At 39.7% G+C, this 25,176-nt stretch overlaps 1 protein-coding gene across 9 annotated transcripts in view; it reads right to left on the minus strand.

The window, feature by feature from the left end:
- LRRC4C (leucine rich repeat containing 4C) overlaps positions 1-25,176 on the minus strand; it is an 856,114-nt gene that overhangs the window by 618,351 nt on the left and 212,587 nt on the right. Inside the window, exon 1 of one of the 9 annotated variants that reach the window (XM_048853292.1) lies at positions 23,987-24,073. The exons of the other annotated variants lie outside the window; for them this stretch is intronic. The gene's annotated coding sequence lies outside the window, so the exon portion shown is untranslated. Of the gene's footprint in view, positions 1-23,986; positions 24,074-25,176 lie in introns of those variants that run through there. 9 annotated transcript variants of the gene reach the window in all.

Here is a 25,176-nt window from a genome sequence, read left to right on the forward strand (position 1 = left end):
ACATATCAGCTGAGGAAAAAACCCTAGAGCTAATATCTAGGAAAAAACAGAAGAATACGATCATTGTTGGTTGTTTTGGGACTATATTAGTCTCAGGATGGAACCTCTTTCCCACAAAAGCCCTACTGGGAGGATAATAACTTTAGAGTTTGCACACAAACAACTTCTCCCTACTTCGTTAGCAGCAGCTATTACACACATTTCTAGAATGCTCTATAGTTTCCCCTCTAGGATTTAGAAAGTTTAAAAAAAAAAAAAACCTGCAAAGTGTCCCATAAGATGTCATCACGCTAATGTAGGTAAACTCCCCTTACTGCTTCTTCTTACTTTATCAGCAAGTGTGGGTAGGAGAACAACATCAGGCTCAAGAAAAGTGAAAAATCTAAAATTACATTATGATCCTATTAGTTTTAGAGGTTCCAGAAACATCATGTTGTGCTATTATACTGAAGTCATTGCCTATCATACTATGCACCCCATCTGATTGTTTTATCCAAATGTACTGTTGTCTTATACTTATTAAAAGGTCTCTGCCTCAAAGAGCTTCTAATCTAGGTTTCCACTATGCATACCACAGTAGGACTTCCGTTCATGGGGTTTCTATATGTTCATGCAATTCAACTAAATATTCTAGCAACACTGATGGGTGTATCACCAGAGCTAGTCATCAGTAGAGCTGGGCAATCAAAGCAAATTAAATAAAAATAAAAAAAGCCACCACACACTTTTTGTTCACATCCCCTTTGGTTTTGTTTCCATTCTATATTCCATTAAATGAGCTTGCTGCCTAGAACATTTGTGAAAAGAGTGTATTTTAGGCATATTTTATTTTATTAGTGAAATGCTTTTGGCTTTGGATCTGAAAGGCAAAAAAGTAATATTTTATAACTGAACAAAATTAGGCCCTGATCCAAAGCCCCTGAAGTCAGCAGAATTTTATTTTCCCCTATTGACTTCAGAGGACTTTGGATAGGGCCTAAACTTCCCTCCAGTGCTACATTTTACTGGTGAGCCACAAGAAAAAGCAAACCTTATTCCACTGCACATAAGATGCAAGATCAGCAACACTGTCCGTTGAACAATGTCTCCCTTTGTACAGGGATTTGGAGAACATGTTTGATTCATAATGTTCACCTTTAAAGCATTAGGTTTTCATCCAGGCTTAAGGTTCTTTCCCTTATCATACCCCTCTGTGGTAATTGATTTTCACTGTCTTTTGTGAAAAGAATTCAGTATGGTAATGAATTCCTGAAACATGCCTCCCCCCCCTGCAACATTAGAATTACTGGAAACACAGCTTTTTTTCCGAATACACTGGTGTAATTTAGCATCCAGGGAGACAGCCTAAATGAACATGGAGTGTGTGACATGGCCTAAATTGGTAGCATGAGGGAGCAACTAAAGGGAGATGATGTAGAGATATGGAGTGAAAAAGGAGCACACACCTTCACTTTCAGGGTGCCTGGCAGGTCACTGGCCCCAATTTTCTGGGGTCACAAATCTCTACTGCTGCCAAATTCAGACGTCTGCATTGCTGTAGACGGAAACCAAGCACATGGCCTTTTCAATTAACAGCTGACTTGCCCCTAATTCTTGGGTCCGGTTTTAACTTAATAGCAGATGAGGACTTCGGTTTGTTTTTGGCTGTGTGCTAAGAACATTTCAGTTAGCTGGGGTTTCACATTGTTGTGCCCCTCCCCCATTCTTCATAGAGCTGCACTCCTGCTCCAACTTTTACTTCACTTCTAAGCTGCCTACTTATCTCTACCACACTTCCGCCAGCCTCATTTCTCTGTCTGCCCTTCCACAACTACAGTAGTTGCCTCTCTTCTCATGCCCTCTCCTTCCCCTGTTCCTTTTATCTAAAAATGCCTTTCTGCTCTTACTCCTTCTCCTATGGAGACCCACCCTTCCTTCACCCCTTCTGTTCATTTAAGATTTCATTACTTATATTTTTATTCCCCAGGAGACAGGGTGCACAATTTCTGTACGAGTCTCACATCTTCACATGTTATGCACTAAATACAATGCTAAATGTCTTGCTGACTAGTGAAAACTTTCTGCCAAAAAAAAGCTACTTTGGAAATCAAATTTAAGACATCTACATTAAAAAAAAAAAACTTAGCCATCATAATTACCATGTACTATACAGTGGATAAGTACAGATAAACAATACTAACTTCCAGAAAATAAGCTTGAAAAAACATCTAAAAATCCTTAGAAATGTTAAGACACTTGTGGAAAAGTAGCCTGAAAATCTGGTTTAACATACACTACACATTGCAACCCCAGGCCATTCCTTGTTCACTATTATCAAAGTATTGTCCTATTCATCAGCTTTCAGTATATACAAAGGATAAATTCATCTACACTATCTGCTTTCTCATCTAGCTTTAAACTGAAAATCAAAGGCCCTCTTTGATTAAGGAGGGGTGAACAAAAGGAAATGCATTTATTCACCATATGGGTGTGAAGCTTTGGGGGTTCACTCAGATCACTAATGGGTTATGTCACCTCCTGGCCCATAACTCTGGGTGCTTCTGTGATGTGCAGCTTTGGCTTAGAGCCCTGACACCAGCAGCCTGCTCAAAGCACAGTAGCCTTACCCTGGCTTCCACCATTAGACCCACTAAAAATCGGCCGCTGATGCATTGATCCCCTGGTAAGTGTAGACAAGTCCTAAGTCTCCAGCAAATTTTGCCTTCCAGAATAAGAGGACCCAGCTTTCAAAGGCTGCTGTACCCTATCCTCCCCTCAGTGATGGATGCCAAAATGGTTTTCTGCCTTTGCTTGTATATCCCAAAGTCTATTGTCTGCCAGATCCTGCCATGATCAGTAAGCAGTCCAATCCCCACCTCCTGCTTGTATAGCATGATTACTTAGTTTACCTTGTATGTAAATAACCTCAGAGGACAATGCAAAGTATATCTGGCTCAATTTACATTGGAGACATAGGAAAACAGGCTAAACAGCATCCCTTTGTCTAGGAAAGGTTCAGCTTTTGCAAGCAGTGCATAACACTTTTTAAGCACATATATCTATCACACATCTTTAATTCTTTATGCACCATCCATACACACACAATAATATTAATGGCCAGCAGGTTACCCGTTTGCATATAATCTTACATAACACCTTTTGGACAAGTTATGACAATGGTATGTTGGGGCAATGGTGCTAGACCTGATAGGACTCATGGTGTGGTGTTGGCACTGAGGGCACCCTGGGTCTCAATGGGCTTACACGCCATGTCACAAATTAACAGGCACATTTGTTATTCACAGATCAGAGATGAAAAGGTGGTTAAAACACCCTTTCTGAAGAATTGGCTGCTTTAGTTATGGATGAAAGCAAATATCATATGGCATGATGACTTACCACTACCATACATTAAAAGTCTCCAAAATCTAAATCTCACTAAGTCTGTTTTAAACTCATTGGTGGCTGTTTAGCAGTGTATGTGAAATGAGTTGATGTCTCCAAATCCTAGTTCTTAGTAGACAGGTGACCATATCACAAAAGCCAGCTTTATAATTTATTCTAAATGTCAGACTCAGCATTGGGCCCAGAGACAAGACTACCATCTCATAACCCTAAAGTCATTCAGCCTTGAGACATCATGTCTAGAGCTAACTGGTTGATGACAATTCTGTTTTCTATCAATTTTTGATGCTTCAAAATTTGTTTTCATTATGCACTGGAATTAAAATAAAACCTTCTAAACACTGACAGTTCTATTTTAGTGAAGATTTCCTTTTTCAGAGTGAAACCTCAGCCTTTCAATTCAGGAAGTGGGGTTGGGGGAGGAGAAATGAGGTTTTAGAGCCTAGCCAGGATGTGGGAGACCCAGGTTTGCTCAGGATCAGGCAGAGGAGGGACTTGAATCTGGATCTCCCACTTTCCAGGCCCATACCCTAACCATCAAGCTACAAATGGTGACACAGCTCTCTCTCCATTTCTCCCCCACCCCTGTCCAATGAAAGAGATAGGCTTCCATGAAACAATTTGGCTTTGACAAACCAGCATATTTTGGCTAAATGAAATTTCTCCAGAAACGATCCAACCAGCTCTAATCAGGTCTTGAAGAACCAATCAGTGCTGCTGCCCATATTCTATTAGTTCTATGGATGATTAGAAGGTTCAGAGAAGTTTAACCTTTTAAGTGAAATGCCTAATGTGTGCAAAACCATTGAGTACAATATGACAGTTATATTCATAAGTATCTGTTTACATGTACTAATGAAGAGCTAACACACACACTTTGTGGAGACAGTTTTGGAAGCTCCTTTGAAGATAAATTCCACAATTGAGAAGCTGATGAAAAAAAAAACATTATAAACTTCTGAGACTGCTTGGCATAAAGGCATGGCATCCATGCACAAAATTTAATAAAAAGTTACAAATTTACAAGTGTGCACAGAAGAACAAGGCTTGCAGCCAGGAACTTTATTGCTAGAGCAATCCCAGCAATTTCATTTTTTAATTACATTTTCCCTTTTTTGTTGTCGTCAAGGTAGCTGCATAGCTGCAGCTTTAAAGATTAAAATGGATTTAAGGGGGAGGCCATGAAATGAAAGAAGGCTGAAGCTGTTTGTTATAAAAATAAGGCCACATCTTTTCCCCAATCATTGAAGGCCTCTTCCTAAAAATCTGAACATTTGTTGTGGATCGTATACCCTTTTGTGACATTTTTCAGGACAGGCTAGGAAATGGGAATACTCTACTTTCTCCATGCTACACTGGGTATGTTCTCATAAGGTCTTATTAAAAGCTGCTTTTTTCCAGTCAAGTTCTCTCAGTCAAATTAGTTGAACTCAATGAAAACCACATCTAACACCTAGTCCAGACAACACCATAATGTGGTCTGATCTTGTGTGATGTTTAGCTCCCTTAACTCCCAGGGCTAAATTCTCCACTAACTTGTACTTTGGTAGTCTTGTCATTTTAATCTGTGCAGAGTGTGATGTGCTACCATTTCGGAATGGCATCATTTTACTTCTACATTGCACTCACCTTATGTGACTGCAGAAGGGGTTGTACAGCAGAGCAAAAGCCCCCCCCCCCCATTGTCTTCAAGGGGAGATGAGGATCAAAGTCAGCCTATGTACTTTCAACCCAGCTGAGACGAAAGAATCTTACAAGACTGACAGGTTTTGAGAAATTTCAATTCTGTTTTCTAGAGCACAGATGTTCAGAGAAGTGTCTGAATTCCAGATGCTTGTCCCAAGTTCTGAAACTGACATGCGAGAATTGATAAGCTAGATATCATGTAAAAGGCGGCAATTAGGCAAAAAAATAATTGCTAAATCCTATTGCATATGAGATAAGCAACTAGTGACTATACATTGCTCCTGATGTTAACTCACAGGAGATTTGGCCTTGGAAGAAGGATTAACATTTCCACTTGGTTCATTATTTCAAGCATTCAGTAGAATAAGTCACTCCCACATCATAATCAGATAGTCCGAGCATTTCCAGAGAAGTGTTGGATACAGTTCAATGTGTGATGAGCATTAGGTAGTACAGTGAGAGAAATAGCTGAAGCAAAGTATTCAGGATGAACCATTTCACTCTTAGAACAACTATCATGTTGCTCTTGAGTTTCTGATGGATGTAACAGGTAATTGCCTAGAAGAAGAAAAAAAATTCTCCATCCATCCACTACTGGTATAAAGACTATGTCAGTATTCTCCAATATCTCAAGGACAAGTATTGGAAGCCAAAACTAAATATACAATTGTAACAGATGTCAGGCCTCATGAATATATCAATTTTCATTCATGAATAGCCCAGTGGGAGTAGGTGCACATTTCAATAAGTATCCATGTGCTCCAAAAACCGGAAGCTTTCTTATTTTCAAGAGGATTGATACATTAAAAAGATTATAGCTATAAAAAATACTATCCCCTCAAGGGAGAATTCAAGCTTTCCTTTGTAATTAAACTTCCTTTGAAACTGAAACAAAGGACTTTTAAGAGAGACTTTTAAAGCTCTGAGAACACTTCTCTCTCCTAATAGCTGTGGAAGGTTTAGCAAACACTTTTGACTTCTGACTTTCCTTTTGAACAAAGGACTAAGTTGGAGTCTCTCCACCCCCAGAAAAGAGCTTGCTTAAAGCCTCAGACTTTTTCTTGTCCTAATGCACCAAAGAGATTATTTCAAAGCCTACAGAAAGTCCCCCTCTCTCACACATAATCTTTTAATGTAATTTCTAAATAAGCCATGAAAGTACCAGCGATCTTAAAAGCTATAACTGGCTTTGCTCCACCTCTTTTCACAATCACATAACCATCCTAGCTACTTTACTCTCCTGGACTACACAGAGCTTCCTAACAAAGGAACACATTCACTCTTTGGATGCGTCTGAGCAGTTGGTAGCAGGAGAGAGAGAGAAGGCATTTAAAATACAAGACCATTTTATTCTGCACAGTGGATTTCACATTTCAGAGTAGCAGCCATGTTAGCCTGTATCCATAAAAAGAAAAAGAGTACTTGTGTCACCTTAGAGACTAACAAATTTATTACAGCATAAGCTTTTGTGAGCTATAGCTCACTTCATCACATGCATTCAGTGGAAAATATAGTAGGGAGATTTTATATACACAGAGAACATGAAACAATGGGTGTTACCATATAGGCTGTAACAAGAGTGATCAGGAAAGGTGAGTTATTTCCAGCAGGAGAGCTGGTGGAGGGGAAAGAGGGGGGGGGGAAGAGAGAAGAGAGACCTTTTGTAGTGATAATCAAGGTGGGGTCCCTTACTCTCCCACTCCTGTAATAGATCTCTATCCTGTAGCTGAGTTACTGAAGTCCTCAAATCATGATTTAAAGACTTGAAGTTACATAGAATCCATCATTTACACTAGTTTAAAGCTGCAAGTGACCCATGCCCCATGTTGCAGAGGAAGGCAAAAGAAACAAACCCCAGCATCTCTGCCAATCTAACCCAGGGGAAAATTCCTTCCCAATCCCAAATCTGGTGATAAATTAGACACTGAGCACCTGGGCAAGATCCACCAACCAGACAGCAGAGAAAGAATGATCTAGTAACAAGGTTTATGTACCTGGGGTCATAACCTTTGCTTGGGTCATAAAGAGCTTCAGGGGGTTACCGCCACCTTCCTTTTCCATTTGGCTAGACAGGAGATGTGTTCTGAAACCTTTTTTCTGTTGCACCATGGGTTTGTGGTTTGGAAAGTTTAAGAACAACCAATCTACCAGAAAAGTTGCCCAGAAACATCAATGGAACAAAATAAAAGAGGAGCCCAAAAAGTTTTCACTGAGCACCATATAACTGAATAATATTCCATCAAGATCCCCCAGAAAAGGAGAAATTTACTTATTCACAATATAAGACAAGAGGAGGGGAAGAACAACACCCCACCACACACACAACCACAACTCTGGGAAGTAGAAAGGAACAGCAGTTAAGAGAAAAGCAATAGTTTCCTAGTAGAAGAAACACCAAATAAACAGCATTGTCAGTCATGGATATCAGAATCTTGATAAGAGAAAAACCAGTGAGAAAAGTAACTCTTTTCAAAAGGTTTCAGAGTAGCAACTGTGTTAGTCTGTATTCACAAAAAGAAAAGGAGTACTTGTGGCACCTTAGAGACTAAGCAATTTATTTGAGCATAAGCTTTTGTGAGCTGCAGCTCACTTCATCGGACAAATGCAAAAGGACAATGCAAAAAAGATATTTCAGCACAGTCACCTACCGGCCAATAATGTAATACCAAACAATCAACAAGCTTATCCTGGAGCAAGCCTTGCCTATGCTGCTGGAGCAAACAAGCCTAATGCAAAAAAAAACCCAAAAAACAAAACACTACACGGGAGCATAACGTGGTGTTATTTTGCTTCATCCCAGCAGAAACTGCAGAGAATGAAGTGGTTGGGCACTCACACCACCTTTTCATTTCAAATTTCTCTCCTCAACAGAGGAGCAGAACAGAGGTCCTGTTCTCCTGAGGCTTTTGTGTAACTGAGCTCAGGTAGTTCTCTCCAAGCATTTCCTTCCTAGGCCTCTTTATCAGACTTGGGCTAATTGGGTTCTTATCCCAGCCAGACAGCCTGACCAGATTATTACTCCAATCAGTTCCTCTGGGCAGCTAATTAGCATCTGCGTGATCAGAGTGCAGGCTAACCTGTTTACTTTCTGTCACAGGGAGCTACAAATAAATCCCACTTGGAGCAAGGAGCATCTAACCTTGCTAATGTAAGAGTGGCTGTGACCCTCAATTAAACCATTATGCTGAGGGTGTATGCTCAGCTTTTTGAATCCACTGGCTTTATACTTACCCTTCTTCTAACCTCCAGCCACAACCTCTCCTATGCCATCTTCATACTGCTGAGATCACTTCCACAGTGGCAATGCATGGCGGCACACAGGAGACATGGAGACCACCTCTTTGACGTGCACATGTGTATAGTAGAATTATGACATATCCACTGCTTTTCAGAAATTGCTAGATTTGCCCCTGACTTGTCTCCCAGTGAGTGCTATTCACCATACTGCACGGACTTTGTGACGAGCTGGATCTCCGTTCTGGGGTACCATCTGTGCTGGGGTCCTACTGAGCCCACCTGTCCCACCAGCCTTGGTTCCCATTCACCCCCTGCACTCTGTGTTGCTGTGTCAGGCTCTTCAGCACACACACAGGTAGGGACATGCCCAGCTGTAGAATCACACAGAGTCTGCAACCAGCTGTGTGTGGGAGGACTCAGCTCAGGGAATTGCCCAGCACTTTGGTGCACACCCCCTCTGGAGTGTAAACCCAAAATTATATTGTCTTGCACTATACAGAAATTTATACAGTGTAAGCTCATGAAATACGCCTCCTCCCTCAATGTGGAGGACGATATGAACAGCTTTTTGCACACACACACACAGTTATGAATTACACAAACTGGGTTTTGGAATAAACAAAGAACAAGTTTATTAACTACAAAAAGGTACATTTTAAGTGACTATAAGAGATAGCAAACAGAACAAAGCAGATTACTGAGCAAATAAAAGACGCAAACTAAGCTTAATACACTAAAGAATACTGGCTACCAATAATAATTTCTCATCCTAAATTTTGTTTCAAGCAGGTTGCAGAGTTTCTTGAAGGTAAACTGCACTGCTTGCAACTTAACAACATAATAGCTACTTCCACAGTTTTCAGTTGGGAATAAAATTACTGTTAGCTAGGGCACTGTATTACCAGTTTCCAAGGATGCCGTTACTGCAGCATAAGATTTTCTTGAGATGAAAAAAAGATTATCTCACATGGGGAAAATACTTAGGGAGACAAAGTTCAACCTATAGGGGCCAGAGTGCAAATGGAAGAGGGAGCAGAGGAGTGATTTGGAACCCTGTTTGCAATTTCTTGTAGATTAAATAAACAGGCAAACTTGTAAGAGACAAAAGTCTCCTGAATCAGAAGAAATGAATGAAAATGGAAAACCAAATAGGAAGAATGGTAGGTTTAAAAGAGAGAAGGAAACACACACACACACACAAAGTGTTTTGCTCATCCAAGGCTCTTCCTTTCTTAGCAGAAGCAATTACAAATAAAACAAAATCTTCCCACACAGATTGTAGAGGCACTCAGACAACCCAGCAATTCCAATCTGTCCCACTCACTATTCTTCTGGTTGAAAAAAGAAAAGGGGAAAGGAGTAAAAAACAGCTGCTTGAAAACAATCACAAAAATTTGATTTTGGAGATTGAAAATTATGCAGGCCTCAAGAGCCTGTCATAGCCACAGCCATTTCTTCTATGGACCAACAAACACCCGCCACAAATTCCAGAGTTAATGCTTAAAATGGGTACATTTGCATCAGTTTTTAGCTGTGCCCAAACCATGGATTTTGGCTCCAGAGTCAGATGCAAGCATCTCCCAAGTTTGAGGAGTCAGAAGGCTCAAATTAAAGCATAGGCACTAAGGGTACGTCTACACTGCAATTAGACACCTATGGCTGGCCAGTGTCAACTGACTAGGATTCGTGAGCCTCAGTCTGTGGGGCTGTTTAACTGCAATGTAGACTTCGAAGTTTGGGCTGGGGCCTTACCTCTAGGACCCTGTGAGATGGGAGGGTCCCAGCCCAAGCCCAGAAATCTACACTGCAGTTAAACAGCCCCACAGCCTGAGCATCGCAAGCTCCACTGAGATGGCACAGGCCAACCAAGGGCATCAGATTGCATACCCTAAAGGTCCTTGCCTGGGGTCCCAGCTCCTGAAATCATGTGATTAAAGCAGGATCTACGCTTCACTTAGGGGGAAAAATGTTTCTAGTCCTCATGAGTACAAAGAAAAAGCTTAAAATTGTGAACTGATCTACCAAGAGGCTAAAATTGCAGCACTGGTATGTGTATCCTGCCACATTAATCTCAATGGGATATTAATGTCAAGAAGCATGCCTCTGGGGGCTCCTGCCACCATCATCAGGAAGGGTTGCTGCCTGTCCAGGGTTTAACCAGATAGTATGTTTTTTGGCTTCTGTTTCTGGGTGACATTTAGAGTTGCCAGGTGCCCAGTTTTCAACTGGAAAATCCGCTTGATCCACCAGACACTAAAAGCCTGATTACTACAGGGTTTGAAGAGGTGCCGGGTCATTAACTTGTGCCAGGCTCTGCTCAGCCAGGACTGCCTCCTACCTCTAGACAGGCTCCTTGTCAGAGAAGTGGTGAGGCCTCGGGAAGGGGTAGGGCAGGGGTGTTTGGTTTTGTGCAATTAGAAATTTGGCAACCCTACAACCCAACCCTAGCTCCGTGTGTGTGTGGCAAGAAAAGAAGAGTACGGCAGGACTAGCCTATCCACTCAGGTACACCAGATGCCCCAGCAGCTGGGGAAAGTACTGGGGGGCTCACCAGGCTGCCACTCTCTGCATCTCTGGTGATGGGAGATAGGACCCCTGCTACCATTCCTGATACTCCTGGAGGAAGAGATCCTGCTTCTACTCCTGGGAGGACAAAGGGGACTTCATGCTTCTGTACCTGCCTTTGTAGGAAGAAACCCACACCAGGTCACTATCAAACCAAGCAGAGTGGGTCCATGGCATGAGGATGGGGCAATGCAGAGTGCACCTAGGACCCCAAATTTGGCCGGGAACTGTAGTTTCAATTTACCCATGTTAAGGGCTTCCCCATGATACTCAGATCTGAATCAGAATCTTAACTGACCTAAAGTTCTGGTGTTACTTTCCGGTTATAGCCTAGGCTCCCTCTAAGCATAACTTGACCAGTTTAGCAGGTGTTGAAGGAAATGGCCACACTAACTTTTAAAATGTGCTAGTTTTCATGTATTGGTTAACACATGCTAGTATCACACTTTAAAACCTTCGTCTAGACAAGACTGCTGAGGGTGTGGGTGGAGGAAAATTAGAACAAAGACTGACACTGCTCTTTGTTCACTTTCATTTGTAATCTTTTAATCTGCCTTGCAACAATTAATGATTTGGGATGTCAGCCAATTTATGTAGTTTTAAGTGTTTTCAATTCATTTTGAACAGAAACTGGACATTTAAATGGCACCTGTCATTCTCACATTGTTAGCTACACAAATGGCCCATACAGCTTGTTTTGGGCCTTACAGAACAATGTAACTTTAAGAATTGCAGGTGTTCCTTAAATAATGAATCTCAGCCTGTTACAGTGATATCTAGTGACTTCTGGGGTATTCAGAATATCACAACAGTCAGCATGAAGACAGCATGCAAGACACAGGGATTAGCTGAGCTCATGGTATTGACCAGAAGACCCCGCAGTGTGATGTGCTCAAGCCAACATTACTGTCACCAGGGAGGACAAAGATTGCCCCATTATATGACAAAACTCCATTCCTACAGATGCCATATTTATGGAAGCCGATTCTTTTCAGAACTTTATTGAGAATAATTCTATTATGAGACACTAACTATGATGTAGAGCTGGTTGAAAAGTTATATCTTTTATGATAATGATGGAAAATGGCTTTTTGACTAAACATAGTTGATTTTTTTCCATTAAAAAAAACCAAATACCCCATATTTTATTTTTGTTTTCTGACTCTTTTCTCACCTTTTCCTGCTCATTTTCCTGCTCTCTCTTTTTTTTAAATCTGACTGGAAGTGCAAAAAGGGAAAGGAGGAAAGAAAGGGAAAAATAAATCTGAGAAGTAGTGCAGATTCACTTCTTTAACCAGTCTCCATTTTTCTAGAACCTGGGTTTCATGATAGAACACTTCTGACACCAAAGATTCACTGTACGAAACAGTGAGATAATGCCAGGTCTGTGTGGTATGGAAGCAAATTTATGTATAAAATTCCTTGAAATCAGATACAAATTACAGTTGTGTCTGGGGCAGGATTAAGGGAATATGGAACAAATACAGTCATTACTCTTGTGAGTAGTATTTTCTCTCATGGCTAGTCCGATTGGAGTCAATGAGATTGCTGATGTGAGTAAGCTTATGCAGGATCAGACCCTATATTTGCTCAAATATACTTAATGTGTAACTTTATATATGTGAAGAGAATATTAGCCTTCATAATCAGATCTTCTATAAGCAAGTCCCACCCATCCACACAATCTGTACTTCCTCACTATACACATTTAAGGGAATCCAAACTAATTTGCTATTAAAATAATAATAATAATAATAAAAAACAATCTGCAGGATGACTCACCAAGATGGGGGAAGGAAAGGAGATCTCTGAGTCAGAGGGAGAATTTCAGCACTGTGCAGGAAGATTTTCTGTTTTATTAACTAGAATTGTGTGGGACTGATTGAATGAGCCCTGGTTTCATGAAATTAACTCAAATATCTTTAAAAAAACAAACCACATCAGTCAAAAGGTGATCATAGTAGGTATATGGTGGATTCAGTGTATTCAGGCATGTGTTGTCTACGTTCTGACTGACAATCAACCTGACGGTCCAAAATCTACAAACAGGGATATTTAGAGAGAAAACACACAGCAGTGCATTCTAACTCCATGAAGATACACAGGAGGAGACGGGATATGACTGTGTGAAAGCAAAATAACTTTTGCTTTAAAAATGAATTCAGTATCACAATTTCCCATGTGTGTAACAAGGAACTTATGATCCCTTTGTTATCCTTCGGACCTTTTTGGAGGGTGGGAAGAGGGAATTTCAGTACTGATAAAAAGCTATGATAAAAAATGGGGGGGAAATTAACTTCACTGACATCAATGGAGCTACTTGGGCACTTTTCTGGCCCATGAATTTTCTTCCTATGCCAACTTTCCCAGTTTAAAAGTGAAACTCTGGGACAACTTCTTTTCTTGTTTAGTTCCATTTAATTCAAAATTGGGTCATCAGCTGGTATAAGTCAGTCAGTCTATGAATCATAAAGGTGCTTAGATATTTCCAGGCCAAACTTAGGATGTTCTCAGAGAAAGTGGCCGGGGCTAGTAGTTTAGGTAGGCTATCAATCAAGTAGAAATCAGAAATGCCCGAATTCTAATTCTGCCTTTGGTAAACGTTACTGCACAGTGATTGGGTAACAGGTCTGCCTCTGCTTCCCCATCCTTGTGAACACAGAGTTACTGTGACGAATAATTAGCTGTGTGAAGATCTCTGGCTGTGAAAAAAAATTATTACATAAATGCTAACTAGTATTATTTATGTGGTAAAAGGATAACTCATACACTAGGGAAAGTTTCAAAGCATATTCTACTTTAAACAAATTCCAGTTCATTTTCCTAATGTGTTTGTTATTCATTGTTATTTAAAAATAAATAACGCTTTGTTCTGCTCCACTCTGTTCTCTCATCCTTCCTGACCCTGCTGCATGAGACCATGCTGAATTCATGTCATTATAGCCATTTCTACCAAAACAACCGATAATGAAGTAAACAAACATAGCCCAGGTCAGAATCCATTTAAAATAATAATAAATAATAATAAAAAACCTGTGTAGACTGCACAACTCCCCAGGGAACTAGTCCCATGACACCTGCTTTTGTTTCTCCAGCCTGGACCTGGTGACACTCCACATGGAGTTGGCATCTGGGTAGATGAATCTTTCATCTGTGATACCCCAGGTGTCTTGAATTCTCTCACTTCCTCCTCATTTCCTCTCTACAAGTCTCTAAAGTGTCCTCTTCCCCTTAAGAGGCGCACTGCCAGTTTGATTTAGGTTCAACTTTTGGATATGGAAGGCTCAAACTTTATAAAACAAACATTGATATAAATATTTGTACATTTAATAAAACATCCAGTGAAATAGTTTTTGTGTTTGGTCCCTAAATACTCCCCAGCAGGTAGAGCTTGTGGTGGGAGAAACAGTTTTGTGCTAAATTTTGAAATTGTTTTTATTTTACAGGGCTTGAAATGGACCCATTCCATATTTTTTGTGAAAAAATCAGTAACATTTTAAATGATGTTTTTATTGAACATTTTTAATAAAATTGTGTTTTCAGTTGACTAAAATATTGATTAAATAATGGATTATTTTGTGAGAAAAATATTTTGAAAATGTTGGAAATTTTCTATAAAGAGATTGTTTTTTCACAAAAAACTCCTTTTAGATGCAAAAAATTGCAATCAGATCTACCAAAAACATTTGCACTAGGAACGAAATACTCGAGCTGGGAAAATAAGTCAGCAATTTTTTATTTGATTATTTTTGCCTCATTGTCTGTTTACAACAGGCTTTTCTTACATTTGTTATTTGAAACAATTTCAAAAGCCATCTCCTTCTTATATTCTAGTCTCTCTTCAACTCTCTGCTTTCTGCAAGGCTCACAAGGACTTTACATGAACAAAAACCAACTCCCCCAGTCTTCATGGCATCCCATTGTTTGTATGTATCTTTTAGATTGTATATTTTTCAGGCCTTTATCTGTACATAACATTTCTGAATAAATTCTTGGCCTACAAATCAGACAGGAACAGTTCACTGTGAGTATTACGTGTATTATATTTAAGCTGTCATAGTTTGTTTTGATTGTACACAAAGGCTACATGGAATTGTTCCTGGAACCCTTAGCAGGATTCTAAGGGTATAGAAACCTAGTATACACACTAATGTTCAAACACTTTCTGCAATTCCTCAATATTTACTTAAAATTTTCTGTTTCTTTGATTCTTTCCAGTAAACTTGTTTGCTTTAAACTTTGTCCTAAGATACCACAGTGGAGGAAAACTAAGTTCTGAGATAAACAGAAATGAACACAAAAGGCACTACACTGAATTTGAAATTGACCAGTCTAATTTAATTATCTAAGCTAACTGAAATTAAAATAATCATCATTGAATGCTTGGAAAAAAAATATAGGATTTTAATGTGTTCAGTTTCCAGAGTACACAATGTTATTAGCTACACGACAAGAAAGAAAAACTTTTATAACAACATTCTTGACCAGGCAGTGCCTCTAACTTCTGACTGAGTCCCTCTCTGTAAAGTGCTTTGTGATGCTTGATGCAAAGCATATTTACAACAGCAGTTTCTGTGAATTGTATCTACAGTCAGAAGTCACACATTTTTCAGCATGTGTAAGGACAGGAGCTTCTGTTATGTGTGCAAACAGCTAATACCCTCACAACCCAGGCTGACCCTTCCCTGCATTTCTTTTTATTGGCGGTTATTTTTAAAGTTCAGGCTAGGATTTTTACATAGCCATTCAAGATGGGATCACTACAATTTCCCAAGGTGCCTGATATGAGTCACTGATTGTGGTGCACTGGAGTTATGGGCCCACTCAGTCCTGGAGTCTGAAAGAAAGGTGCCTTTGGACAGCTTTATATTGTTCTAAAAGATCATTTCTCCCCTCAAGTATTTCAAGCTTAATCATCATCAAAAGAAGAAAGTGGTGAGGGGGAGGAGGGGATTCTGTTTTGGCAAGAACTCAAATAGCTCTCAACTTTGGTAGAGTTCTGGTTCAAATCACAATCTTTACTTAACAATACTAAAAGCATATTCAATCAATATGGCTATGGAGTTGTTGCTACCCTGCAGCACGTTTGCCTAATGCAATAAAAAAAAAAAAGCCAATTAGAAGATGAATGGAATTCAGAGACATTCACAGAATTTGAATGGCCAGTTTTGTCAGGTAATACTTCCTGTGTGAAGGCTGAAACTGCAGCTTCCATAACAAAAAAACTTCAGTGATTAAATTCAATTTATAATAGCAATAATCCAGTGCAGGACATTGGCTGGGAATTAATGACACTCAAGTGCTGAACCTCTAGCCAGCAATGCCTCCTGTATCTGGAATCCCTTACAAATGCCCTGTGCCTTCATCCTTACTGTGAATGGCTGGGATTATCAAAGGAACCTCATGAAGTTAGGCACCCAACTCTCAATGAAGTTCAACTTTTAGGTACCATTGAAAACCCTTACACCAGCACACAATGTAAGACATGCTAAGTATGTAACAAGGATGCATAGCTGAATGGCAATAGAGTCCTGTAGTCATCGCTGTGTTCAAATTGACAATGATCAAACATGATCAGATTGCTGCTCAGTGGGCCACAATTATACCTTTGTATACCCTCTCCCATCCGTTCATGGTACTACTAGTCACCCTAGAAATATCTAAGTGCAAAATGGGTGACTTCAGTCAAAAGGAATCCATATCACAAAAACCAGCATCACAGCTGATGCACTTGTCCCAACAATGGAGACAGGAAAGGTACGACTAGACATGAAGTCAGAGCATCCTTTCTAGAGAGGGTCCTTCTCGGTCACAATTCAAACTCTTTTTTCAGGGTAGTGTGTGGAAAACATGTGTTGTTGCTGCACTTGGTAAATCAGTTTTATCATGCGGCGGGGGGGAGGGGCATCACTTTCCAGGACTATCTTATGTTTCTCTATACAGAAAGAGCAGACACTTCCAGCTGTAGCAATCTGCATGGAACTTGGAGCACAGATTACAAAAGGGAAGAGTTTGGAGGAGACACCAGAAAGTCAGTCTGTATGCACATGACTGGAATGCTAGTTGCTAGTGCAGCACCTCTGTAAATAGTTCTCTTAATAAAGAGCCAATTTAGTTTTAGAAATATGGAGTCCTTTCAGGGTATTACCAAGCACATGGTATATGAAAACACCAGTAAGAATATTTTTATTTTAGATTAAATAAAATAAACCAAGAAAAAAAAAGTGAAGGCTGCATAAAAGAAAACAATGTCTCTCTCCTCTGTTAACTGGCTGCAGCAGCTCTGCCTCTCAAAATGACTACCTGTCTCTGTAGACAAAAGGTTTCACAAAGATTAAGAGCTGCCGTGGCTAAAAACCAAAAGGCATTTACATAGCTGAATACAACATGCTATTAATGAGGCATATCTCAAGTGATCAAGGAAAAAAAACGTTTGCTTTAAAAAGATGTGGTATTACCCTGACCCCTTCATTATATAGCACGAATGTAAAGGAAGCAAACAGAAGGCTAAATCAGAAGCACAGAATCTTACAAGTCATTGGCAGCTGTTGTACTGGTGGCTTTGGGAAAACAAGGCTTGTTTGTTTGCATGCTAGTGTTAACATGAGATGTTGGGATAGGACTGTGGCAACCATTTCATTTTACATCACAGCAGCTGAAACATAACTGACTAAGAAAAGGAATCCTCTGGACTAAGGCAAAAGATTTAGAGAAACAATGACTTACCATTTTGGATTGGGGCACATTTTAGAATATGCTGCACTTAGAACACCCTGTAATTTTATACAACATCATATATCAAATCTTAGTTTTTTAGTGTGGAATCTGGCATTTTACATATACAGGAGTCATCACCAAAAGGAAGTCACCGACGGGATGGAACATAGCAGCTGTCCAATAGCACACAATACAGCAACACTACACAACAGTGTAGGACAAGTGGGGGGGGGGGGAGAATACTATAGCTAAAAGGAAGGATAGTTTTGTGGTGAAAATTATAGCTAGTTAGAAAATGGATTTTCTGTCCTGTGGGGAAAAAAAAAAAGATTTTTTTTTGTCCTGAATTGTGACAAAGCCAACATTTTCAATTTTTTTGGCAAAGTAACATTAAAAAATGTTTTGGGTCAATCAACATGTTACATTTTGATAAATCTGATAAATAAATCATTTCAATATTGATCCTTTTAAAAATCAAACTTCTAGTTCTAAACATGTTGTAGTGTCCTGTTTTATTCTCATTTTTAAATGAAATTGTCAAAATTCATATGATTTCATGAAAAAATTTAGTTTCAACAAAGACCTTTCCTGATGGAAAACTGTTTCAACATAAATTTTCCAACCAGTTCTAGTTAAGATAATGGACTGGGTCGCAAGGGTTAATTTCCCAGCTGTGTCATGGGATGGTCTGTGTGATAATTTCAATACACTTAATCTCTCTGTGCCTTAGTCCCCTACCTACAAAATGGGGATAAGGATACTTCCTTCTCTCACAGGGTTATCACAAAGATAAGTCCATAAATGTTTCAGAGGTGCTCACGTATTACTTTGATGGGACAATATAAAATACCTACACAGAAAATTTAGGGAGAATGTAGGGAGGAAGAATATAGTTATCCAGATTGGATCTTAAACAGGACACCATGAAAAAAAGACACTTGAAAAAAGTGCCATTGGACTTTTAATGGCCAGAAGTCAGAGGTTGTTGGTTGTACATCTCAGGGAAGGGGTATTTCCTGCAGCATGGTGCTGCCTTTTACCATGATGGGAAATCAGTTCATTTCTGCTGACAGAAGAGAAAGTGCACCCTACCGTACTGAATTACTAATGCCACTTCTCATATCCTACTCATTATTAACATTTTAACTGCAAACACAGTAACTGACATACAGTGACTGAGGATGGCATGATAAATGCCACATCAGTGGGAACGTGGCAAGTTACCTACTGTTTTTAAACAAGCGCAGATTTTATACTAGTTAATTTTTGCTCCATTAAGCATAATTACACTGCTATCCACTAAAGCCCATAAATACTGTTCCATTATTTGACATTTGGGGGCAAAACCTCTTAGCCACCTCAGAGCTACCTCTAGGCACCAGTATACAGGAGAAAGTTTCTAGGTCTATCCTATGTTATCAAGTATATCTCCACTCAAGGGCCAACATTCCATTGATTGTTGTCACTTAAAGGAATGCCATCTTAATTCACTGTAATGCCAAAGATGCAGCAGAAAACAACAATAAAGTACCATGTAATTAAAGAATAGCTACATGATGGTTGTGCACTGTAATTTAAAGTGTCAAAGCAAAAATCAACATAAATTCAATAGAAGGAGTCAAGAGTCCATGTCTCAAAAGTGATTTGAGACATGGAAATACTTGTACATGAACAGAGAATGAAAAGATTAACATTCTTTCATTTAGAAGGAAGATGAATAAGGTGCACTAACACGAGCATTTCCCCCGCCCCCCTAAAATGTTTCCACCATGGCATTCGTGGGTAGCACTCATGTAGATTGATTACTGGCAACTTGTGTACACTACAGATCCCATTGTTGCTATGACGGATGGAGCTGCACCAATAGTAACAATTGTGGGAATTTTTAGGAAAGAAAAGAGAATGCAGACAAGGCTTAAAAGGAGATGTAAGGAATCCAGAAGTACAGAACAAGTACACAAGGTGCTATATACCCCTCAGTACAAAAACAAGGACCTCACCCAAAGCCCACTGACATCAGTGGGAGGCTTTCTATCAAGCAAGCACTGTATCAGCCCACAAATGAAAAGCTGATAATTGTGGAATGATTTTTTTAAATGTGTATTTAACCTAGGGAACTCATTGCCACGAGATATAATTGAGACAAAAAATAAATAGGTTTAATATGAGAAAATCTACAGTTACGTTGGACAGGATTAGAAAAATAAACCTAAATAAGAATATAAACCTTCTTGGTTCAGGTCAAAAACCACTAACTGACTGGGGGAAGGAAGAAACATCCTCTATAGATACATTATTTTATATTTTTACATTACATTAAATTTTTGAAATTTCACTTGAAGCGAGTGGTGCTGGCTGCTGTCAGAGACAGGACACTGAACTAGATGGCCCACAGGTCTGGCCCACAATAGCAATTACTATGTTCTTTTGTACTTCATGCCTCAAAGAAACAGAATGTATTATGAACAAAACGTTAGGTGAGCCATTCTCTATCCCCAGCAGAGCAAAGAAACCAGTTCTCAAGCTCTGGACCAAGCAGTACTTTGATAATAGTGTGCATGCTGGAATGGACAAGTAGTTCATTCCAACTCTAGCACAGTCTTACACGCAACACCCTGCTAATCAAGGATGACATTATTTGCTATGCCATAGCATTGCCTCCGAGTTGCTCTAAGGCAAATTTTAAACACACACAAACTGGCCATCTTTCTTGATGAAATCGATTTACCAAAAAAGCAAACAGCAAAACAATAACGGTAGCACAAAGGATGAACAAGAGCAATTATTACTTTGTAAGTGAGGATGACTCCGATTAGCTTGTTGATGAATGACAAAGGCTTGATAGCTGAACTCATTTGAGTCCTCACTTTGTTTACTGAATTCCTAGAAGTTCGACGGCTGTTCAGCTCAAATCAATTTGTTATGAAATTAACTTTAATTATTTGTTTCAAATCAATGCAACTTTTAAGCTGACCTAACAACTTTCCAGCAGGCTTTAAAAAAAAAAAAAAAAAAAAGTGAAACTTCCCTCACTACTAATATATCCACTAGACTTAGGAAACACAAATAGAGAGACAAGGACATATATTTAAAATGTCACTGAATAATTTCACTCCACATGAGGCTTTGGGGTATGTGACAGGATTATTCAAGCAGCTGTGAATAGAATGTACACTTAATGGGAACAAAAACATTGTCCTATCCAGGCCCAGCCCTTGGTCTCTGAAGACTACCACCTAACCAAGAGGGAGTTCCAGTTCTCAGGGGCCTCTTCATACATACAGGACTTAAAATGAATTAGTTCTCACAATCATATGAAGGATATGAAGTGGTGCTCTGATAGTTTCTCCTTCTGTCAGCCCTTGTCATTCCAAAACAGACCAAAGATCCATCTAATTTCAACATCTTATGTCAGAATATCTGGCCAACACCAGATGCTCAAAGGAATTTTAAACCCTACTAATGCACCAAACCAAGTGCTAATATGCCACAAAATGGTGATTTTTTTCCAGATCCCAGATAGTGATTTTTATGTACAGGGCATAGGAACTGAAAATGCTCATCATGTTATCCTAGCTAACACACTATGCTGATTTATACCATCTGAGGATTTGCCTCACAGCCTCTCTCTGTGTGTGTTCTCACCCACCAAAAGTTCTTAGCAGTGGCTGCTCCCCAGCCTCACCTCTGAATTAATACTAGAAGCAGACTGTGGATTTCTTCTTGATGGTTAAAGGAGGAGAGCCCTGGAACTGAACACTACACTGAGTGCAAGTAAGTTCAGCAGAAATGTGTAAAAGATTTTTTTTTTTGCTTGATTATATCTTCCCAGTACAAAAAGTGAAAGATTTTTTTTTCCAGGCATAATTGTGTCATCTTAATCCATTACAAAGACAGAGTACTCAGACTGCTTATAATGCTGCTATCAAATTTCTGTTTTCCAAGTGTCATAAATATAAAGGGAAGGGTAAACCCCTTTGAAATCCCTCCTGGCCAGGGGAAAGCTCCTCTCACCTGTAAAGGGTTAAGAAGCTAAAGGTAACCTCGCTGGCACCTGACCAAAATGACCAATGAGGAGACAAGATACTTTCAAAAGCTGGGAGGAGGGAGAGAAACAAAAGGGTCTGTGTGTCTGTCTATAGTCTGGCTTCTGCTGGGGATAGACCAGGAATGGAGTCTTAGAACTTTTAGTAAGTAATCAAGCTAGGTATGTGTTAGATTATGATTTCTTTAAATGGCTGAGAAAAGAATTGTGCTGAATAGAATAACTATTTCTGTCTGTGTATCTTTTTGTAACTTAAGGTTTTGCCTAGAGGGGTTCTCTATGTTTTTGAATCTAATTACCCTGTAAGATATCTACCATCCTGATTTTACAGGGGGGATTTCTTTATTTCTATTTACTTCTATTTTTATTAAAAGTCTTCTTGTAAGAAAACTGAATGCTTTTTCATTGTTCTCAGATCCAAGGATTTGGGTCTGTGGTCACCTATGCAAATTGGTGAGGCTTTTTATCCAACATTTCCCAGGAAAGGGGGGGTGCAAGTGTTGGGAGGATTGTTCATTGTTCTTCAGATCCAAGGGTCTGGGTCTGTAGTCACCTAGGCAAATTGGTGAGGCTTTTTACCAAACCTTGTCCAGGAAGTGGGGTGCAAGGTTTTGGGAAGAATTTTGGGGGGAAAGACGCGTCCAAACAGCTCTTCCCCAGTAACCAGTATTAGTTTGGTGGTGGTAGAGGCCAGTCCAAGGACAACGGGTGGAATACTTTGTACCCTGGGGAAGTTTTGACCTAAGCTGGTAAAGATAAGCTTAGGAGGTTTTTCATGCAGGTCCCCACATCTGTACCCTAGAGTTCAGAGTGGGGGAGGAACCTTGACACTACGATACAATTAATTTTTAACTTTATTGTTGTTTACTTTCTCTAGCAACAATATACAGCATTTACACAGTGCTTTGTACCTAAAGATCTAAAAAAAGTGTTTCAGAAGTATTAATGAAGTCTCATGACATCCTTAAGAAGTATCAGAGATAAAGACACAGTGAAACACAAATAACTTTCCAAAGGCAGACTCATGAATAGAACACTAAAGAGATTGGATTTCTACTCCCCTTCTGAAATTACTAGACCATACACACCAGTATATAATTAGCACCAACAGAACACTCTTTTTGTACCTTCTCTTGTTTAATTAATCTTTCTGATCAAGCCTATTGCTGAGATGTCCCATTATTGAGAGAACAGATTCTGTCTTCCTGTACTAATGAACTACAGCCTTAATCTGAAACGACTGCTTTCCACTAACAGAAGGTTTTAGATCACATGCCATGTGTTCATTCATGGACAACTTCAAAGCATGCACCACCAACTAATCTGAATTAACAATTTTGTGATCTGAATTTTACAGGTAGTTTCCCCCTAAAGGATTAAGATGATTTGGCTACACCCCTTACTCATTTTGTTATCATCTTAACAATACTAGGGGGTTTTGATCTCCATGTAGAATTTCAAACTCATGTTCTAAAGCTCAGGACCTGATTTCATGGATGGTGAACATCTGCAACTCCCATTGACATGAGCTGGAGCTGTGAGTGGTCAATAGAGGTCTGCAGCATCCAAGCAATACTGGACATCAAATATGATCTTGAAAACATATTTTTGAGGGAGGATAAGCACATGTTCAAATTAGCTGGAGATTTAGAGTTCTAGTATGTCATTCACTCCCCTCCCTACACATGTTCTATAGGAGACTGATCCTTGAAGTATGTTTTTCAGAGCTTCACTCATCCACTTACACATTTCTTTTTACACCTTCATCTGGCAACCATTTTGTTTTTATTGTTGTTACCTGCATGAGAAGGCTACTTTATTTCTCTTAAACTAAAGAGACTTACACACGAAGGGGAAAAATGAAGATATTTTATTTGAACAATTGTTCAGCTATTTGTTATTCTTATTTCCTTTGTTCCTGCTCCATTAACTAAAGAAACATTTTTCTGTCTGGCTGGACATTGTGAGGATAAAAGCAAAAGAATACCTGACATTCTGAATCAGGGCACTGGATAATGCCAATTCAGACAGAGATGCTATAATACATGGTGTCTCCCTTTCACATACCATAGAGGTTCACAGATACCACAGCAATGGGTGGAGTGTAACAGGCTAGCAGCATTTGCTTGAAACACCCCAGTTAGTAAATATTGGTCCAAATGGGAAAAGGTTAAAAGGTTTTACTGACTTATGGGAGCAGTTGGATCATAACCTCACCCAGAGATGAGAGAGATAGGAATAGAACTCAGAACTAGAGTTTGGAAGAGAAAACCTCAGAAAGGGAACCCTAGGAGTATTCAGGCCTGTGAAGGCGGCTTAGGTTGGTTTCATGCACTATTACTTTGGAATTACCTTTTTTGTTAGTTGATCAGATCCCACGAGGAATGTCTTTAAACAAGCAAACCCCCAAAACAGGGTGTTTGATGATCCTAGGAGAACCTAGATTAACAGACAGACAAAAATAATAAACAGAGTGATTGTAAATAGCTATTTACTGGGTGCCAACAGTGTTCACTATACTCTCCCAACTTACAGTGAAGCAAGGTCTTTGTGCCAGGAAGCTTACACTCCAGTATAGACTAAATAGCACAAACTGAATTTTCAATGAGAGTTTAAGGTTGAATCTTGGGGAGGTCATTTCTCAATGGCTTTGCAGAAGGAATTTAGTATGAGGAATGATCTAAAGCACAAGGTGGAGGTTGGTGCACAAAAAGACAATTCCAAGCATGAGGGGCAAGTGTGGAAAAGAAAAATTTTGTGGTTACGAAAGATGCTTCAGAATGGAGCCTGTGAGAGGGGTCTTAGAAGGAAATGAGTGCAAACACACCAAGAAGGAGGAGATTGTTTTGGAAGGCCCTTGAAGGTGAGGACTAGAAGTTTGAAAATGATGGTGAAAGTAAGAGGGAAAACCAAAAAAGGAAGAGAAAAGATAGAAAGAGGATTGCAGCAGCAGTTTACTGAGTGGATTGAAGGAGGGTGAGGTGAAGCGCAGAGCATTCACAGACCAAGGACCAGATCTGCAGTTGTATAAATCTACATAATTCTACTGAAGCTACTGCAATGCATGCTGTCTCAAAATTTGCTGAGAAAAGTGAAATCAGGCTAAGCCATTAACAAAGGCTTGAGCGTACACGAGAACATAAGAATGGCCATACTGGGTCAGACCAATGGTCCATCTAGTCAGTGTCCTGTCTTCCAACAATGACCAATGCCAATATGGTTAGACAGCAGAAGAACCACCTATGAGATAGATAGGGAAGAAAAAGAGAAGAGTCAAACATGACCATGTGTTTGCGAGCCTTGGTGGCCAAGAAATTTAGTAGAGTTGTCAACAAGGTTTATTTCGGGAATTTTCATTTTTAAATGGGTATGGTAATTATCATTTAGAGCAGTGGTTCCCAAACTTGTTCCACCGCTTGTGCAGGGAAAGCCCTTGGCAGGCTGGGCCAGTTTGTTTACCTGCCAGGTCTGCGTGTTCGGCCGATCGCGGTTCGCTGCTCCAGGCCAATGGGAGCCGCTATAAGCGGCACAGGCCGAGTAGC

Source organism: Caretta caretta, chromosome 6, assembly GCF_965140235.1.
Source record: "Caretta caretta isolate rCarCar2 chromosome 6, rCarCar1.hap1, whole genome shotgun sequence".
NCBI lineage: Eukaryota > Metazoa > Chordata > Testudines > Cheloniidae > Caretta > Caretta caretta.